The sequence below is a fragment of the Podarcis cretensis genome (genome assembly GCF_951804945.1).
Source record: "Podarcis cretensis genome assembly, chromosome: 11".
NCBI classification, from domain to species: Eukaryota; Metazoa; Chordata; class Lepidosauria; order Squamata; family Lacertidae; genus Podarcis; species Podarcis cretensis.
In genome coordinates this window covers 2,710,206-2,727,530 of record NC_137180.1, presented here as the reverse complement: position 1 = coordinate 2,727,530, position 17,325 = coordinate 2,710,206, and the positions used below count along the sequence as shown (strand labels likewise).

The 17,325-nt window shown below is 43.3% G+C and overlaps 1 protein-coding gene across 1 annotated transcript in view; it reads left to right on the top strand.

Moving 5' to 3' along the window:
* Window positions 1–200: 200 nt before the first annotated feature.
* Window positions 201–17,325, top strand: part of ALDH1A1 (aldehyde dehydrogenase 1 family member A1) — a 63,425-nt gene continuing 46,300 nt past the window's right edge. The window contains exon 1 of the mRNA XM_079996114.1: window positions 201–329. The gene's annotated coding sequence lies outside the window, so the exon portion shown is untranslated. The remainder of the gene's footprint in view (window positions 330–17,325) is intronic.

Sequence of the window (17,325 nt, the reverse complement as noted above, 5' to 3'; positions counted from 1 at the left end):
TGGTATGTGCAATAGCTGTGGGTATTTTCATCTGCTATGTCAAAAATAAGATCCTCCTCCCCCTCCTCCTCCAAGTGTATCATTCAGTTTCCTCCCAATGGAGATTTAGTGTTTGCTTGAAGGATCTGTTTCTATGAGTAAGCTCACTTGATAAACAGGGGGATGAAGTAGGACTCTCGATAGCCACTTGTTGCGGCGACTGCTGTGTGCATATATATAGAGAGGTCATGCGTGATGCTTTGACTGCAGTGTTGATCACAGACTATAGGACGCAGTGTGCTTTTGAGCAAAGTGCATCCCATCTAGGAACTCAACGTGCACGGGGAAAGGTAGGACCTTGGGTTCTTGATTATCTTTATATATTTCTTTGGGGGGGGGGGAATTGGTTGAAATTGGCACTTAAATCATGCTTACTTTGTAGCGATCTCAGAGAAGATCCTTTACTGCCTATTTAGGAATGCTCTAATTGTATGTGCAATGCAAACAGCAATGCTATAAAATTGCAGCATGTAGATGTTGGCTTCCAAATGCATCTACACAACAGTGAATGGTGTGATATATGAAGACGGTCTGTTCAGTTTTTCTTTGAAAGTGAAAAGCAAACAGAACCATCATGCAAATAGTTTACAGTACACTTGAGAAGGAAGCAGACAGAATTGCTACCCAATGAAATAAAAGGAAATGAATTATATTATATACATTATATATATTATACACATTATATTTATTAGGAAGGATCTCTTGCTTGTTTATACTTCTCATTAGAAATGGCTGAATCTGAAATAGGAAAAAGTGAATTGCTGATGATGCCCAAGGTGCATATTTGTAATTATATCAGATGAAATTAGTAAAGCTGATGGGGGGGGGGGGAGAAACCCTGCTTAAAAATGCCCCTAGATACTGATGTTTCAGAAGTGTTCCTAGAGTTCCTAAAAGCGATCCAGGCTAGGCAGAACATACTCAAATGCAGACAATGTATTGTTGACTTTAGTGATGTTGAAGTTGAAACAGGATTCATTTATTACAAAAACAGCCACTCTCTCCTATGTGTCCTTAGAATCCTGCATAATAACCCTTGAAGGATAGGCGGACGTCTTATGTAATAACATAATCAAGTGAGCCTTTAAGTGGTTTATTTTTCCATTTCAGCTTTTGAAATGCAGATATGAAATGGTTCAAAATGTAGCTTTTGAAATTATTCAAAAGAAAACAAATTAGACTTTGGCATTCACCAGAGGCAGGAATCAGTGAAAGATGCTAGTAAATCTAATGTCTTAAGGGGCGTGCTACAGACAAAAGTAAAATGAAATAAATGGATTGCAACATTTTTGTTTTAAGCAAAGCAGCTTTCTAAAATGTAAACTACTGTAGGAGATTTCCTCTATGCAAAGAAAGACAGAATAATATTTGCAATGTTAAGAACCCTGTCCTGTTATAATTTAGACTAAAGTTTTGACTTCAGATATTAAAATTTGTTCATGTACTAGACGTACCAATAGTTCTAGTGATGGTTGTCAGAAGAACCTGGAATACTTTTAATACATGTTCTTTGATAAATCACTCATTTGCCTTGCCTCACAATCTATGGAAGTAGGGGAGAAGATTCTGATTAATCAACATATAAATTTTACCCATATTGCTTGTAAAACAACTTCTTTGTGACTGAGTTTTCCTTGTTCTTCTTTGCAACATTTTAATATTCCTCCTGACAGATTAATTTACCCCAGCTGAATGTGCATCTCAAGCTTAACCAGCAAGTCTGAACGTCGGCTGGATTAAAATAAATATATTTAAAAGTAAAATTAGTTATTATAAATAATATGACTAGGCATGTTTAAGATATTGCAGGTCTGAAAAGTCAAGGCAGAGGCACTAACCTTTGATGACTTTGAAGTTCACGGTTCAAACAGAAGCATGTTAGTTTACAACACTACAAATAATTCATTTGTGATTATTTTGCAATCCTAGAACGGTATTTTAAAGGATTTGCTTTGCTTTGCCATTTGCCTTTGTATGTTTCATTGCTTTTTGAAATAAACACATATAAAATGAAATATAATCATTCTTGAGTTTTTCACCCACTTTGACTATTTAATACTTCTTAATAACCTAGGCATAGTATTTACTCTGGGTTAAAATTTTATGGAGCCTTCCAATACAAATGTCTCATTTTCAAGCATTTCATTGATTTTCTTATCATGCTTTTATCTGTCTAAACTCAACTGAAATATTAGGCTTTAAGATGATTTACACATCAATTATAAATTATGTTGGAAGTAAATGCCAATATTTTAACAGAATGTACTTCTGTTTTGGATGATACCCTAAGCACATTTTTGGAAGCAATCTCATATAAATAAAAACAGAGACTAAGGCTGCAATTCTAACGCTGCTAAACTGGGAGTAAGCCTCATTGAATTCCATAGGACTTAGTTAAGAGAAGACGAGGTTAGGATTGTGCAGCTATTTCTAGATAATGTAGATGACAGTCCCATTAATCTTAATCCTAAGAACATTGACCGTGATCTAACGTATGTACCAATAATTTGCTAATAGAACTTTCTAATTATAAACTCAAGGTCCATTATAACCCCCATTTAAATTAAAGCTCCCACCATATCCTGCAGGATTTTCTCCTTGAGAATGCTTCCTACCATCCAGTTTGGGACTCCTGCCCTTTCAGTCATTTTAATATTCATGCTATAGATCGCTGAATAGTAGCCAATGTTTCCCTTCTGTTCTTAAATAGTTGGATATAGATTTTGCATAAGCAGTTTGCAGCTGCACAGAAGAATGTTTACAGATAATGTACAGTACACCCTTATCCTGAATGCATTCATTATTAGTTTGTTACTATCAACTATTTCTATGGTGCTTACTTTGATATAAGGATATTAAGGATGGGCATTCCAGGTCCAAACACATTTACATGGAAGTAAGGCGAAGAGGTTTGGGGGGGGTTCCCCTCACCCCAAATTGTACTTGATACTTTTATGATCTAAAACACGCTAACACCCGATCTTATGCACATTTACAATGTGTTCTGCTGTGTTCAGAGTAGACTCGTTGAAATTAATGAACCCACTGTTTGTGTCCATTAACATCAATGGGTCTACTCTGTGTAGCACTAACTTTGAATACCACTCTCAGCTGTTCCGCAGAGCGTATTCCTAGGTAAGTGTACATAGACAGGATTACCACTTCAATGGTTTGTGCAGTTTACCTGGATCTTGTTATCTGTGACTTGCATCCTTCCATTCCCCCAGCTGTACAAGAGCCCCAACTTTACTTGTAACTGGGTTTTCAGGGGGTTCATAGCACCTCTCAAACACCTGCAGATTTTTTTTAAAGCCCTATTCCAGAAGGCGCTAAGGACAAAGGGAACTGCCTTGTACCAAGATGGACCACTGATCCACTGAGCTCAGGGTTGCCTACTCTGGGCTTTCAGAGAAGGGTCATTTGCCAGCCCTCTCTGGAGATACCAGGGAGCAGACCTAGGATCTTCTGCGTTGCTCTACCACTGAGCTATGGCCCTTTCTGAGCCCATTGTGATTCGAAAGTGTTTCTGTCACCTCCGTTGTAAAGTTTTCATGAGAGACCTGCCGCTCAGACACACTTTGGAACAGTTCTTGCAGGAGGTGGTGGTGGGGTTTTTTGTTTTTTTGTTTTAGTTTAACCAATAGTGAGTGTGATGTAGTCCCATAGTATGAGGCTACCATTTCTCCTTTAGCAATACAACACTGTACGTCTAGAGACAATGGATAAAACAAAACCATTAGATGTACTGCTGGGAAGTGTTTAATGGTTAATGTATTTGTATTTCTTTAGAAACCAATTAAATATTGGTTAAAATAAATAAAGAGATGAAAAGTTTTTTTTAAAAAAAAGAACATGGGGGGGGGGTGTTGTCTTTTGATGGGTGCATGCTCTTCCCTCCACCACCATAGTATAATTTTCCTTCTTTTTTAAGAAAGAAACAAGTAAGGCCCCCCCCCCCCGGCAATTTCAATTCCTTATTGCAACATCACATTCTGCTTTCTATCATTATAATAAGATTGACATTGAGACTACCAAAGCACTAAGAGGGAAGATGCCTCTGTCTTTCTGCAGGGCATCTGTGGGGCAAATCGTTGCCTATATTGATCCTCCATAAATTTAAGTGCAGTCCCCGACATCGAGACTAGTGGTCATCCCCACATCTTCTTTTCTCTCTTCTGAATCTTCTACCAACCATCTTCATTGCATGACTCTTGGGAAAGGAAGGGGGGAAATGGTATCCACACCGTGGGTTGTTTTATAAATCTGTATCATGTCAGTCCATACTCACCCCCCCCAAAAAACTATGAGGACTCAACCCTTGACCTTTTCTTATAGGCAAGCTCCTTCAAACTCGTGATGGTTTTGATTGCTTTTTTATTCTTTTTCTAGCTCTACTGTTTCATATTTGAGATGTGGTGATCAGAACTAAACACCAGATGCTAGTTGCAGCCATGGCATAGATGTATAAAAATGCATTATGATGCTGTCTGGTCTATTTTCAGTTCCTTTCTTCCTAATCCCAAGCATGGAATTTACCTTTCTCACTACTGCCACACACTAACCATGTTTTCACTGAGCTGCTAACCTACCACAATCCCAAGCTCTCTTTCCTGGTCAGTCACTGCCATCAGTAAATATGTGAAACTAGGATTTATTTATTTTTGCCCCACTGTGCTTGCTTAACACATATTTACACCAAACCACATTTGCTATTTTGTTGTGCATCCTCCTTTCAACAAAAGATCCTTTGAATCTCTTATGGAACTCATCTGATTGCATGTCTGACAACAACTTCAGTGTGCTTTTTATTAAATATATGTGGTTGTATGCAATGCTGCCCATGTGTGAACAAAATGGAAGTCTGCTCACACTGTGGAACTTCACCTTCTTTTCATTCTCCCTAGAGGCCCCTGCACACACTCAACATCTATCCCTGAGGGTTGGGCGAGGAGCTCTGAAGTAAATTTGGGGGGCATGCAGGGGAAAAGAAAGTGACGATCTAGTGTGTGAACATAAATCTGTTCATTCAACTTATTCTTCTGGATCAGAACAAAAGGCCATCTAGGCAAAGGCATCCTGTTCTCACAGTGGCCAATCATGCCTATGGAAAGTTCAACGGCACTTTCCTCATCTGGATTCAGCCCCTGGACCATTGCCGGACCAGGCATCAGACTTCCCATACCCCAACCAGTATAATAAGAGACCAATAAGACTGGGTTTGGGGTCAAAACAGGCCACAACTTTATAGAATACAGATGAAAGAGGTTTGGCTTGGGCATGGGGCAGTCTAAATACTTCTGGTCTGCTTGCCGAAAGTGACGCATTGTCAATCCAGGTGGGGGTTCCCAGACTTACATCCAATAGGATGACCCCTGCAGGGACCACCGTCTGGGGGAGTGCCTTCGGCCCTGGCCATGCCAGGGCACACGGACATGGCCACTCCCCCCAGATCCCTTTAACGGGATACGCCAGCGTTTGGAGGGGCAGGTGGAGACTACAACCTCCTGTCCATCCAAAACAAAGGATTGCCCCAATGCTCAACCAGTTGTGATGATTGCTATGAGGTAGGCAAAACCACTGGGTCAGTGCCAGTTAGCCCAGTGGGCAAATTCCTACCCAGCCCCTTAAAGGACGGTGACCACTGTAGCCACAGCAAAGGCATTGACTCTCAGCTTAAACCGAGGGTGGGTAGCAGGGAAACCCGGCACAGGAACAAACAGGCTGAGACCCCAGGTGCTGGCTGCTTAAATGGGCAAGGAGCGGATCCGAGAGAAGTCCACCGTTGGCTCCATTGGCTCCCATTGCCAGAGCAGGGTGCAGGTAGGATCCAGTTCCGGATAGGGAGGGGATCACAATTTGAAATCCCGCGTCGGGGCCCCAGTGAAGCCTCCTCCGTCCCACAATGCCGCCACATGAAAAGGGGTGAGCGGGCTTATAAAAAATGTTGATATATTTCAGGCAATTTGTTTAAGGCATGTGCTTTTAAGATGTGCATGTCCTTATTTGACCTATCTTGACCAAGCTCTGAAAAAAATCAGTAGATCAGCACTGTACACAAGCACAATGCAGTCTTTGCTAAATCATTGCTCAGATGATACAAACTTCCTCTGTAATAAGTTTAGGCTTATCAGTGATTTTTAGCCTTTGGCCTTGAAATAAAATTCTGCCCATATATTGTTTTGCATTTACTAGTTAGCACCAACCCTGACAAGAGTCAATGGAAGTGGCATTAGATTTTCTAGCTTATTTTTATTTTATTTTATTTTATTTATTTTATTTTGCATGTCTAGCTCAGCATATATTGCTTTGACTGTGGACTATTTATTATAGCCCTTCAAACATCTTTCATTGTGAATTATTACTAGGGCAGAGAAGGATGGGACAATCTGTCAAATTCCTGTTTCTCGTTTTTCCAGTCTCCACATTTCCACATCTGATTGCAATTTTTTAAATGTCCTCATAAAAATTAGTAATAGTTTCCCTTTACGTATTTTGTGTGCAATTTTACCTAATATTCACTTGTTCACAAGCAATTTTCCCCAATATAATGCAGTTTTGGATTTTATTACACTAATATTTGAGCTTTTATGCTTTTATGCTTTTAAAGGTTCACCTTTAAATGTGAACTGAACCAAATTTTTCTACTGTCTGTCTCTAACCTATGAGTCCTACTGTTGTAACCTCCTTTAGGGTTTTAAAGCATCTCCCTTTTATAGATTATTGGTAGTGGGGACTTTGAGGATAAATAAAGTTCATGCATTATGCTAGAAATATGAGGTAGGGTGTACTTTTGTTGCCTAGGCAACAAGAGGTCACTTCCCGTGCTCTGCTAGAAATTACAACACAGGAATTACAACACAGGAATTACACGTACAGGAAGAAAGGGGAATGTCTCTTTCTGATTCACCAGGCAAAGCAAGGATACTTTCTTCTCTTCCTGCACTATAATGCATGTAAGTCACAGCCCAGAGGTGGAAGTGAGGAAGAATCACCCAAGTGTCTTGACAACTGGGCAACTTTCTGTCTCTTCCTTCTGTACACTGCAGCCTGTGTATCCCTGCAACACAGTTCAGAAAGAAAAGGAGATTGCTGCCAGGGTGCAGTGAACCCCACCCCATCTAGCCATAGCAGAAAAACCAAGAACCACCGATAACATTCTTGGATTTAAATTAGGCCACAACTTTATTGATTGCAGATGTAAATGAGTTTTTGCTTGGCGCTGGGTAGCTACCATCTCCTCCAGCTTACCTGCTGGAGGGATATCAGGGTTCAAGACTGATTTGGGGTTCACCTATGACATACATCAAATAGGTGCAATTCCCACAGACTTGCCACGTTGGAGAGTGTTATGGTCCTCAGCCATTGCCTGGACATATGGACCTCCCCATGCATCCCTTTAACGGGGTTCCCCACCACCAAGGAGGTAGAAGCAGAGGTTTCACAATTTCCCCTCTGCCAAAGACTAGGAATTTACCCAATGCCATATCCGCACATGTTGTGATGATTGCTGTGAGGTAGGCGAAATCCTCAAAACAGGCCAGTTCTTCTGATGAGAAATTTTCCTCCCTAACCCCACATACAGCAACCATAAGAACCATAACAAGGTCTATCAAATACCACACAATTGCACAACAGAACAGTGAAAACCATGAAAATATGTGTGGGAGGGAGGGAGATCTGCAGGCAACTGTGGTCTCAGGTGAAGCCCAGACCAGTTTTTGTACCCAGGGAGTGGACCTGGGTGAAGACTCCACCAGGAAGTCTGCCTCAGCTCCACCCCCCCATTGCCACTCCCCCAAGTCCAGCTATGATTGGGCCAAATTGCAGGTGGGCAAATTTGCTAGGAGAGACAGGAGAGCCATCTCTCAATGGCTGTTGGAGCCAGAGACTGGGAGCCAGGACAAAGAAGATGGGGAGAGGGGCTATGTTAGGCTGCAAAAACCACATCACATCTGAAGAGATGAGTGGATATTCAGCTTGAGGTCTAAGCAGCTGGGTGACTCATCCTGCCCACCCTGCACTGTGCCACAACTTGCTTCTTATATGCTTGTAAAGTTTGCAAACAATCACAGAAGACATGAATTAATTGCATATGTGAAGTTTATATGAGGGTATTTTGAACACCACAAACCCCTTTTCAGTGGTGGAGCTTCATGCTCTGGCACTGGGAGGGGGGTGGAGAGCAGGCGGGGGCAGGGTGTAGTGTGCGTCCTGGGGGCAGGGCATGCCACCTGCAGGGGCGGGGCGCCTAGCGCAGGCAGGGGGGCAGCCACGATGGAACCCCACTGGGATCAAGCTGCTGGGGGCGGTGCGCTCCCCCCGCACTCCTCTTCCTCCGCCAGTGCCCGCTTTCATTCGAAAGTCTTCACTTGGTGATGCTTTGACTCAGCACAAATTCTTATTGTAAGAACTAATTCTTACTATGAGTGATTGCTTAAAATGCCCCACATACTTTGCTTACCATGACACTGTATGCATTCTTTTCCAAAATGCAATGTGCAATAATGAGTGCTCACACCTTTCTTTGTGGGCGCCCTTTGCAGGACCGCACGCAGCACCTCTGGCCACATAGGACTCACCAGCTGGTTGGGCTGGCCCACCTCCTTGTCATAGTCATTGGGGGTTCCCACCGAACCCCAGTTAACCTATCAGCACTTTTGGGAGGTGTGGCCAGTTGCATAAATAGGAGGCGGAGCTGGCAGCAAGCATGCGGTTGGCTCCGGAGCTTCACCCACCCAACCCTCCCTTTGTCTATTGCTTGTTTGCAGGTTAACCATTTTTTCTTCCTGTTCAGTGGGCGCTGCTACAGACTTTTGATGGTTGCTGTTGAAGAACCGGGAAGGAATTTCCCTACATTGGCAGGTTTTGCCTTCCCCATAGCAATTTGTCACAACTTTGGCGGTTTGAGGCCTTGGCGGAATCCTTTAGTCTATCTTCTGTATATGGGGGGAGGCGTGAAGTAGTGACTCACCCCGCCCCCTGCAGTGGCGATTCCAGGGTCCCCTCTTAAAGGGGTTTGTAAATAGGAAGTCCCCTAAATGGATCACTGCCTTGCCGTGGCGAAGAGGCTTGAATAACTCAGAGAAGCTATGAGCTGTGCCGTGCAGGGCCACCCAAGATGGACAGGTCATAGTGGATAGTTTTGACCAAACGTGATCCACCTGGAGCAGGAACTGGCAAGCCACTCCAGTATCCCTGCAAAGAAAAATCCATGGACAAAGACAACAGGCATATAAAAGTTATGACGCTGGAAGATGAGCCCCTCAGGTCGGAAGGCGTCCAACATGCTACTGAGGAAGAGCGGAGGACAAGTACAAGTAGATTCAGAGCTGATGAAGCGGCTGGGCCAAAGCCGAAAGGACGCTCAGTTGCGGATATGGCTGGAAGCGAAAGGAAAGTCCAATGCTGTAAAGAAAAATATTGCATAGGAACCTGGAATGTAAGAACCATGAACCTTGGTAAGTTGGATGTGGTCAAAAATGAGATGGCAAGAATAAATATTGATGGGAATGGACGAATTCAGTTCGGATGACCATCATATATACTACTGTGGGCAAGAATCCTGTAAAAGAAATGGAGTGGCCCTCATAGTCAACAAAAGAGTGGCGAAAGCTGTACTGGGATGCAATCTCAAAAATGATAGAATGATCTAATACGAATCCAAGGCAGACCTTTTAACATCACAGTAATCCATGATTATGCACCAACCACTGGTGCTGACGAAACTGAAATTGACCAGTTCTATGAAGATTTACAACACCTTATAGAAATGACACCAAAGAAGGATGTTCTTCTCATTATAGGGGATTGGAATGCTAAAGTAGGGAGTCAAGAGATAAAAGGAACAACTGGCAAGTTTGGCCTTGGAGTTCAAAACGAAGCAGGGCAAAGGCTAATAGAGTTCTGCCAAGAGAACAAGCTGGTCATCACAAACACTCTTTTCCAACAACACAAGAGACGACTCTACACATGGACATCACCAGATGGGTAGCATTGAAATCAGATTGATTATATTCCCTGCAGCCAAAGATGGAGAAGCTCTATACAGTCAGCAAAAACAAGACCTGGAGCTGACTGTGGCTCAGATCATCAGCTTCTTATAGCAAAGTTCAAGCTTAAACTGAAGAAAGTAGGAAAAGCCACTGGGCCGGTAAGATACAATCTAAGTCAAATCCCTTATGAATACACAGTGGAAGTGAGGAACAGGTTTAAGATTTAGATTTGGTGGACAGAGTGCCTGAAGAACTATGGGTGGAGGCTTGCAACATTATACAGGAGGCAGCAACTAAAACCATCCCAATGAAAAGGAAATGCAAGAAAGCAAAGTGGCTGTCCAACGAGGCCTTACAAATAGCGGGAGAGAGAAGGCAAGCAAAATGCAAGGGAGATAGTGAAACATACAGGAAATTGAATGCAGATTTCCAAAGAATAGCAAGGAGAGACAAGAAGACCTTCTTAAACAAGCAATGCAAAGAAATAGAGGAAAGCAATAGAATGGGAAGAACCAGAGATCTGTTCAAGAAAATTGGAGATATGAAAGGAACATTTTGTACAAAGATTTCCATAATAAAAGACAAAAGTGGAAAGGACCTAACAGAAGCAGAAGACATCAAGAAGAGGTGGCAAGAATACAGAGAGGAACTATACCAGAAAGAAATGGATGTCTCGTATACCCCAGGTAGTGTGGTTGCTGACCTTGAGCCAGACATCCTGGAGTGAAGTCAAATGGGCCTTAGAAAGCACTGCTAATAACAAGGCCAGTGGAAGTGATGATATTCCAGCTGAACTATTTAAAATTTTAAAAGATGATGCTGTTAAGGTGCTACACTCAATATGCCAGCAAGTTTGGAAAACTCAGCAGTGGCCAGAGGACTGGAGAAGATCAGTCTACATCCCAATCCCAAAGAAGGGAAGTGTAAAAGAATGCTCCAACTATCGCACAATTGCACTCATTTCACACGCTAGCAAGGTTATGCTTAAAATTCTACAAGGCAGGCTTAAGCAGTATGTGGACTGAGAACTCCCAGAAGCACAAGCTGGATTTAGAAGAGGCAGAGGAACCAGAGACCAAATTGCAAACATGCGCTGGATTATGGAGAAAGCTAGAGAGTTCCAGAAAGACATCTACTTCTGCTTCATTGACTATGCAAAAGCCTTTGACTGTGTCGACCACAGCAAACTATGGCAAGTTCTTAAAGAAATGGGAGTGCCTGATCATCTCATCTGTCTCCTGAGAAATCTCTATGTGGGACAAGAAGCTATAGTTAGAACTGGATATGGAACAACTGATTGGTTCAAAATTGGGAAAGGAGTACAGCAAGGCTGTATATTGTCTCCCTGCTTAATTAACTTATATGCAGAATTCATCATGCAAAAGGCTGGGCTGGATGAATCCCTAGCCGGAATTAAGATCGCCGGAAGAAATATCAACAACCTCATATATGCAGATGACACAACCTTGATGGCAGAAAGTGAGGAGGAATTAAAGAACCTTTTAATGAAGGTGAAAGAGGAGAGTGCAAAATATGCTCTGAAGCTCAACATCAAAAAAACGAAGATCATGGCCACTGGGCCCATCATCTCCTGGCAAATAGAAGGGGAAGAAATTGAGGCAGCGAGAGATTTTACTTTCTTGGGCTCCATGATCACTGCAGATGGTGACAGCAGTCACGAAATCAAAAGACGACTGCTCTTTGGGAGAAAGGCGATGGCAAACCTAGACAACATCTTAAAAAGCAGAGACATCACCTTACCAACAAAGGTCCATATAGTTAAAGCCATGGTTTTCCCAGTAGTGATGTACGGAAGTGAGAGCTGGACCATAAAGAAGGCTGATCGCCGAAGAATTGATGCTTTTGAATTATGGTGCTGGAGGAGACTCTTGAGAGTCCCATGGACTGCAAGAAGATCAAACCTATCTATTCTTAAGGTAATCAGCCCTGAGTGCTCACTGGAAGGACAGATCGTGAAGCTGAGGATCCAAAACTTTGGCCACCTCATGAGAAGAGAAGACTCCCTGGAAAAGACCCTGATGCTGGGAAAGATGGAGGGCGCAAGGAGAAGGGGACGACAGAGGACAAGATTGTCCTCTGAGTGGGGTCACTCAGAGGAGAAGATGGTGAAATGCAAACAGGGGACACAGAAAGGGCTGAACTCCTCAATGCCTTCTTTGCCTCAGTCTTCTCCGATAAAGAAAACCATGCCCGACCTGAAGAATTTGGAGCAAATGATTCAGCAGAGGAAACACAGCCCAGAATAACTAAGGAGATAGTACAAGAATACTTGGCTAGTTTAGATGTATTCAAGTCTCCAGGGCCAGATGAACTGCATCCAAGAGTATTAAAAGAACTGGCAGATGTGATCTCAGAACCACTGGCAGTCATCTTTGAGAATTCCTGGAGAACAGGCGAAGTCCCGGCAGACTGGAGGAGGGCAAATGTTGTCCCTATTTTCAAAAAGGGGAAAAGAGAGGACCCAAATAATTACCGCCCAGTCAGTCTGACATCAATGCCAGGGAAGATTCTGGAGCAGATCATTAAGCAAACAGTCTGTGAGCACCTAGAAAGGAATACTGTGATCACCAATTGTCAGCATGGATTTCTGAAAAATAAGTCGTGTCAGACTAACCTGATCTCGTTTTTTGACAGAATTACAAGCCTGGTAGATGAAGGGAATGCAGTGGATGTAGCCTACCTTGATTTCAGCAAGGCATTTGACAAGGTGCCCCATGATATTCTTGTAAAGAAGCTGGTAAAATGCGGTCTTGACTATGCTACCACTCAGTGGATTTGTAACTGGCTGACTGACCGAACCCAAAGGGTGCTCATCAATGGTTCCTCTTCATGCTGGAGAAGAGTGACTAGTGGGGTGCCACGGGGTTCTGTCTTGGGCCCGGTCTTATTCAACATCTTTATCAACGACTTGGATGATGGACTCAAGGGCATCCTGATCAAATTTGCAGATGACACCAAACTGGGAGGGGTGGCTAACACCCCAGAGGACAGGATCACACTTCAAAACGACCTTGACAGATTAGAGAACTGGGCCAAAACAAACAAGATGAATTTTAATAGGGAGAAATGTAAAGTATTGCACTTGGGCAAAAAAAATGAGAGGCACAAATACAAGATGGGTGACACCTGGCCTGAGAGCAGTACATGTGAAAAGGATCTAGGAGTCTTGGTTGACCACAAACTTGACATGAGCCAACAGTGTGACACGGCAGCTAAAAAAGCCAATGCAATTCTGGGCTGCATCAATAGGAGTATAGCATCTAGATCAAGGGAAGTAATAGTGCCACTGTATTCTGCTCTGGTCAGACCTCACCTGAAGTACTGTGTCCAGTTCTGGGCACCACAGTTCAAGAAGGACACTGACAAACTGGAACGTGTCCAGAGGAGAGCAACCAAAATGGTCAAAGGCCTGGAAACGATGCCTTACGAAGAACGGCTAAGGGAGCTGGGCATGTTTAGCCTGGAGAAGAGGAGGTTAAGGGGTGATATGATAGCCATGTTCAAATATATAAAAGGATGTCACATAGAGGAGGGAGAAAGGTTGTTTTCTGCTGCTCCAGAGAAGCGGACACGGAGCAATGGTTCCACCTAAAGATTAGGAAGAACTTCCTGACAGTAAGAGCTGTTTGACAGTGGAATTTGCTGCCAAGGAGTGTGGTGGAGTCTCCTTCTTTGGAGGTCTTTAAGCAGAGGCTTGACAACCATATGTCCGGAGTGCTCTGATGGTGTTTCCTGCTTGGCAGGGGGTTGGACTCGATGGCCCTTGTGGTCTCTTCCAACTCCATGATTCTATGATTCTAAGATGGTGGGACAGTGTTCTCGAAGCTACAAACATGAGTCTGATCAAACTGCGGGAGGCAGTGGAAGACAGGAGTGCCTGGCGTTCTCTGGTCCATGGGGTCACGAAGAGTCAGACACGACTAAACGACTAAACAACAACAAGATACGAAGTCACTGGCCACGCACTGAAAGATTGTCAGTGAACTCCCCTGGGTTGCGGGGATATGGGATGGGCTGCCTGCGTACACAAGAGTCTTGCAGCGCACCCTCCCATATCCCATTCACCTTGAGGAGCCCCCGTTCCCTAGCTGCAGGCTGGGAGGGATACGTGCCCAGTGCCTAAGCCAAGGTCTTCCTACATCTGAAAGGTTTAATAAAGTTGTGGCCAATTTTTAATTCCACAACACGTTGTCACGAGTGATTATTCCTTCTGGTGGTCTCTTGGGGTCAGAGGGTCTCCGCCTGGGCACGCAAAGAAGAAATTCACCCCTTGCACAAGAGGGTGTATATTTTAAAAGATGTGATTTGCTTGGTGTGAACCACAATACACATTGTGCCATTCCCAAACTACGGAGTTTGAGTGTGAACACTGTAACTCTAGACAAATATTTGCCACGGCAGCGCACAGCCTCATAGGTAAAACATGTCTAGCCCCTGCAAGCAAAACCTTTTCTGTGCACAAAGCAGGAAAACTGTTTGTGCACCTGTGCACAGAGCCTTTCCCATAACAGAAGTTAGCAGAAAACTCACCATGCGTGCTTTGGATTGTGTCCAACAAGAACAATTCAAAGAAAGGGGTGCCAAAGTCTCACTGGGATCGATAGGAACTCAGCAGACAATAAAGTCTTCGCATTCCATTTCTTCTAGTGACACTCCAGAATACCTAACTTTCTGTTAATCATTCCTTGTCTGTTTGGAAACTTGTCCTGGTGGAATCTGATCTGTTTGCTGGCACAATTATTATAACCCATAAGCTTTGTAGTAAGTGGAAAGTCAGTAATATTGGTGGATGCTTAATATATTAAGAAAATTTTAAAATGCCAAAGCAAGCATTCATAAGCAGAGCGGGCCCTAGCTGTTTTGCCACCTGAGACAAAGCAGGAAATGGCAACCCTCAAAAAATCAAAGTATATAGCATCCAAGTCAATTTATTTTGACACCTGAAGCAGAAAAATCCTGGTTTCAGGAAGACTGCAAGTAGGACTGAACCCAGTGTTGCTCTGGATCTTATGTCCTGCTCTACCTGGAGAGACCCCTGAAAACTGAAGGGGAAATTGCAGAGCGGGAAGGGGCTGCTGGCAGGGGCCTCATATGGCAGCATGTGGCTCATGAAACTGGAAACTCCATGCATCCCCTAACTCCAGAAGGGGTGCATTCAGAGGAGGAGACAATACTAACCAAACCATTTATATATAGTACTAACCAAACAGTTTCACGTGACTTCCAAACCCTGAAATGCAGGCACTGCACATATTATCACAACAATGTATTCTGCCATATCTAATCATGCTGACTGGATATATCTTCCAAATGCTGACTACACCACAGTCTTTCTTCAGGATGTCAAGGTTTTGGACAACCATATCTTTGTGCTGTGGTACAGGCAGCATTGGAAGATAACATGCAGTCAGTGCGGCGAGAGAGAGATATTGTTGTCATCATTTGCACGGTGTCTGTTTTCCAGTGCTGTGAAACTACAATTATTTGCTTACTGTATGTTCTATTGGCTATAGGCCACATACATATTCTTTGTAAAGTTCTTAACTCTTTTCATATCTATGTTATAGAAATACAATATGTTCATTTAAAATCTTAACTTTATGTATTCTTTTGCAATTTGGGGTATTGCCACATCCCAACAGTGTGAGGAAAGTCCTGCTTTGTTCCTTGCATGAATGGTAGGGTCAGCCCAAGACATTTTGCTCTCTGAGGCAAAGGCTGATATCGTGCCTCCTGCCCATTTCTCACATCCATGTCAGCCAGACTGACAGCTGAATCTTACTTCAGCACTCATGACAGAACCAGCACCACACCTGAGGGGAGAAGACTAGCTTAGGGGACACAGGGCAGGCTCACCTCAGGGAGCTGCATCACTCCAACACTCAAAGGCTACAGGCTTGAAGTTCTTTCTAGGGACTGAACCCAGATTGTGGTAGTAGCTAAGAATGAAATGCTTTTCACCCGATGCCACTCTTTTTTCCGACAGAAACTGTCTTGCCTTTATGCAGTTGAAGTATGTATTTTGTAACGTGCCCCATGGCTTATTTCTGGAGTGGCTTTGGCACTACCAAGGATTTGCTGGAACAAGCAAAACTATGAGGGCTTTGAGCTAAACTGGATGGACAGGATAGGACAGGTTGGTGGTGTCGTTCTGGGCAGCTAGCCATCTTGCTCAACAGGTGAACAGACCTTGGTCCTCCTGACTGAGGTATTTGCAGGGTGTGAACCTTGAATCTGGTTTCAATCTCACAGTGCAGCTCTGGGGCTTATAAAGTAATAAAAATAAAGTGCCAACTAGACTTGTGCAGAGTGTTTTTCTTCACCTCCAGTTGACTGCATCCACTTTTCAATCTTTGAATGAGAAAAGACTTGCAGCTTACAGCAGGGTTGCCATTTTTATTGATCCCGTTCCTTTGTCTTTCACAGCAGCCTGGTAGGAGAAATTAAGCAAGTGGAACTGTCTCTGTCGTTAGCTCTGCACACCATGAATTTTAGGTTGCTGATGAAGGCAAAGCAGCAGAGCCAGTAACAGCACAGTATTTATGCAAGTGAATTCATGGAAAGCAATGCTTTTCAAATGCACATAAACTGGTTATATTATTCTGCTTTCTAACTACATGCAGGAACAGGGAAAACAAAACCTTGCAGAGGCTGGTGTGTGTGTGTGTGTGTGTGTGTGTGTTTTCAGTATATGTGCACAGCATAGTGGTGCATCCGTGGATGAGTATAAGGTTGGATTTGTCCATCTCTTTTTATGAAACATTATATATTAGATAGAAATCTTTAAGAGACGCCAGATATGTTCTAAGGCGAACAGCTCTGTGCCAACCATCTTGTGTTGCAATATGCAGGGCTAAAGGGCAAGGCTGAGCTCTTCAAAACCTTGCTGATGTTTCTGAGCATTACCACACCCTGCATCTAGTTTATACCAAAAAATTGCCAGTCATGGAGGGAGGGAGAACATTTTCACAGAAAGGCAAGGCAGCCCAGTCAACATGACATGCATTTCACAAGGAAGGTTGCCATCTCTATCCCCACCCCAATTTTTTTTCTCCCTTTAAGTGGCAGAAATCCAGTTAATGTAGCATTCTTCCTAAATATTTTTGGATCTTCTTTTTTGGGAGGGACGGGGGAGACTGAACTAGGTGCCTTTTTACCTGCAATGTATAGTCAGGAGAAAGGTTTTGCTGTTTGCCAGAACTTTACTGCCTAGTCTTATGCATCTTTAAGGAATGAACTCTCCAATGTATACTAACCTGATGCCACAACGCCC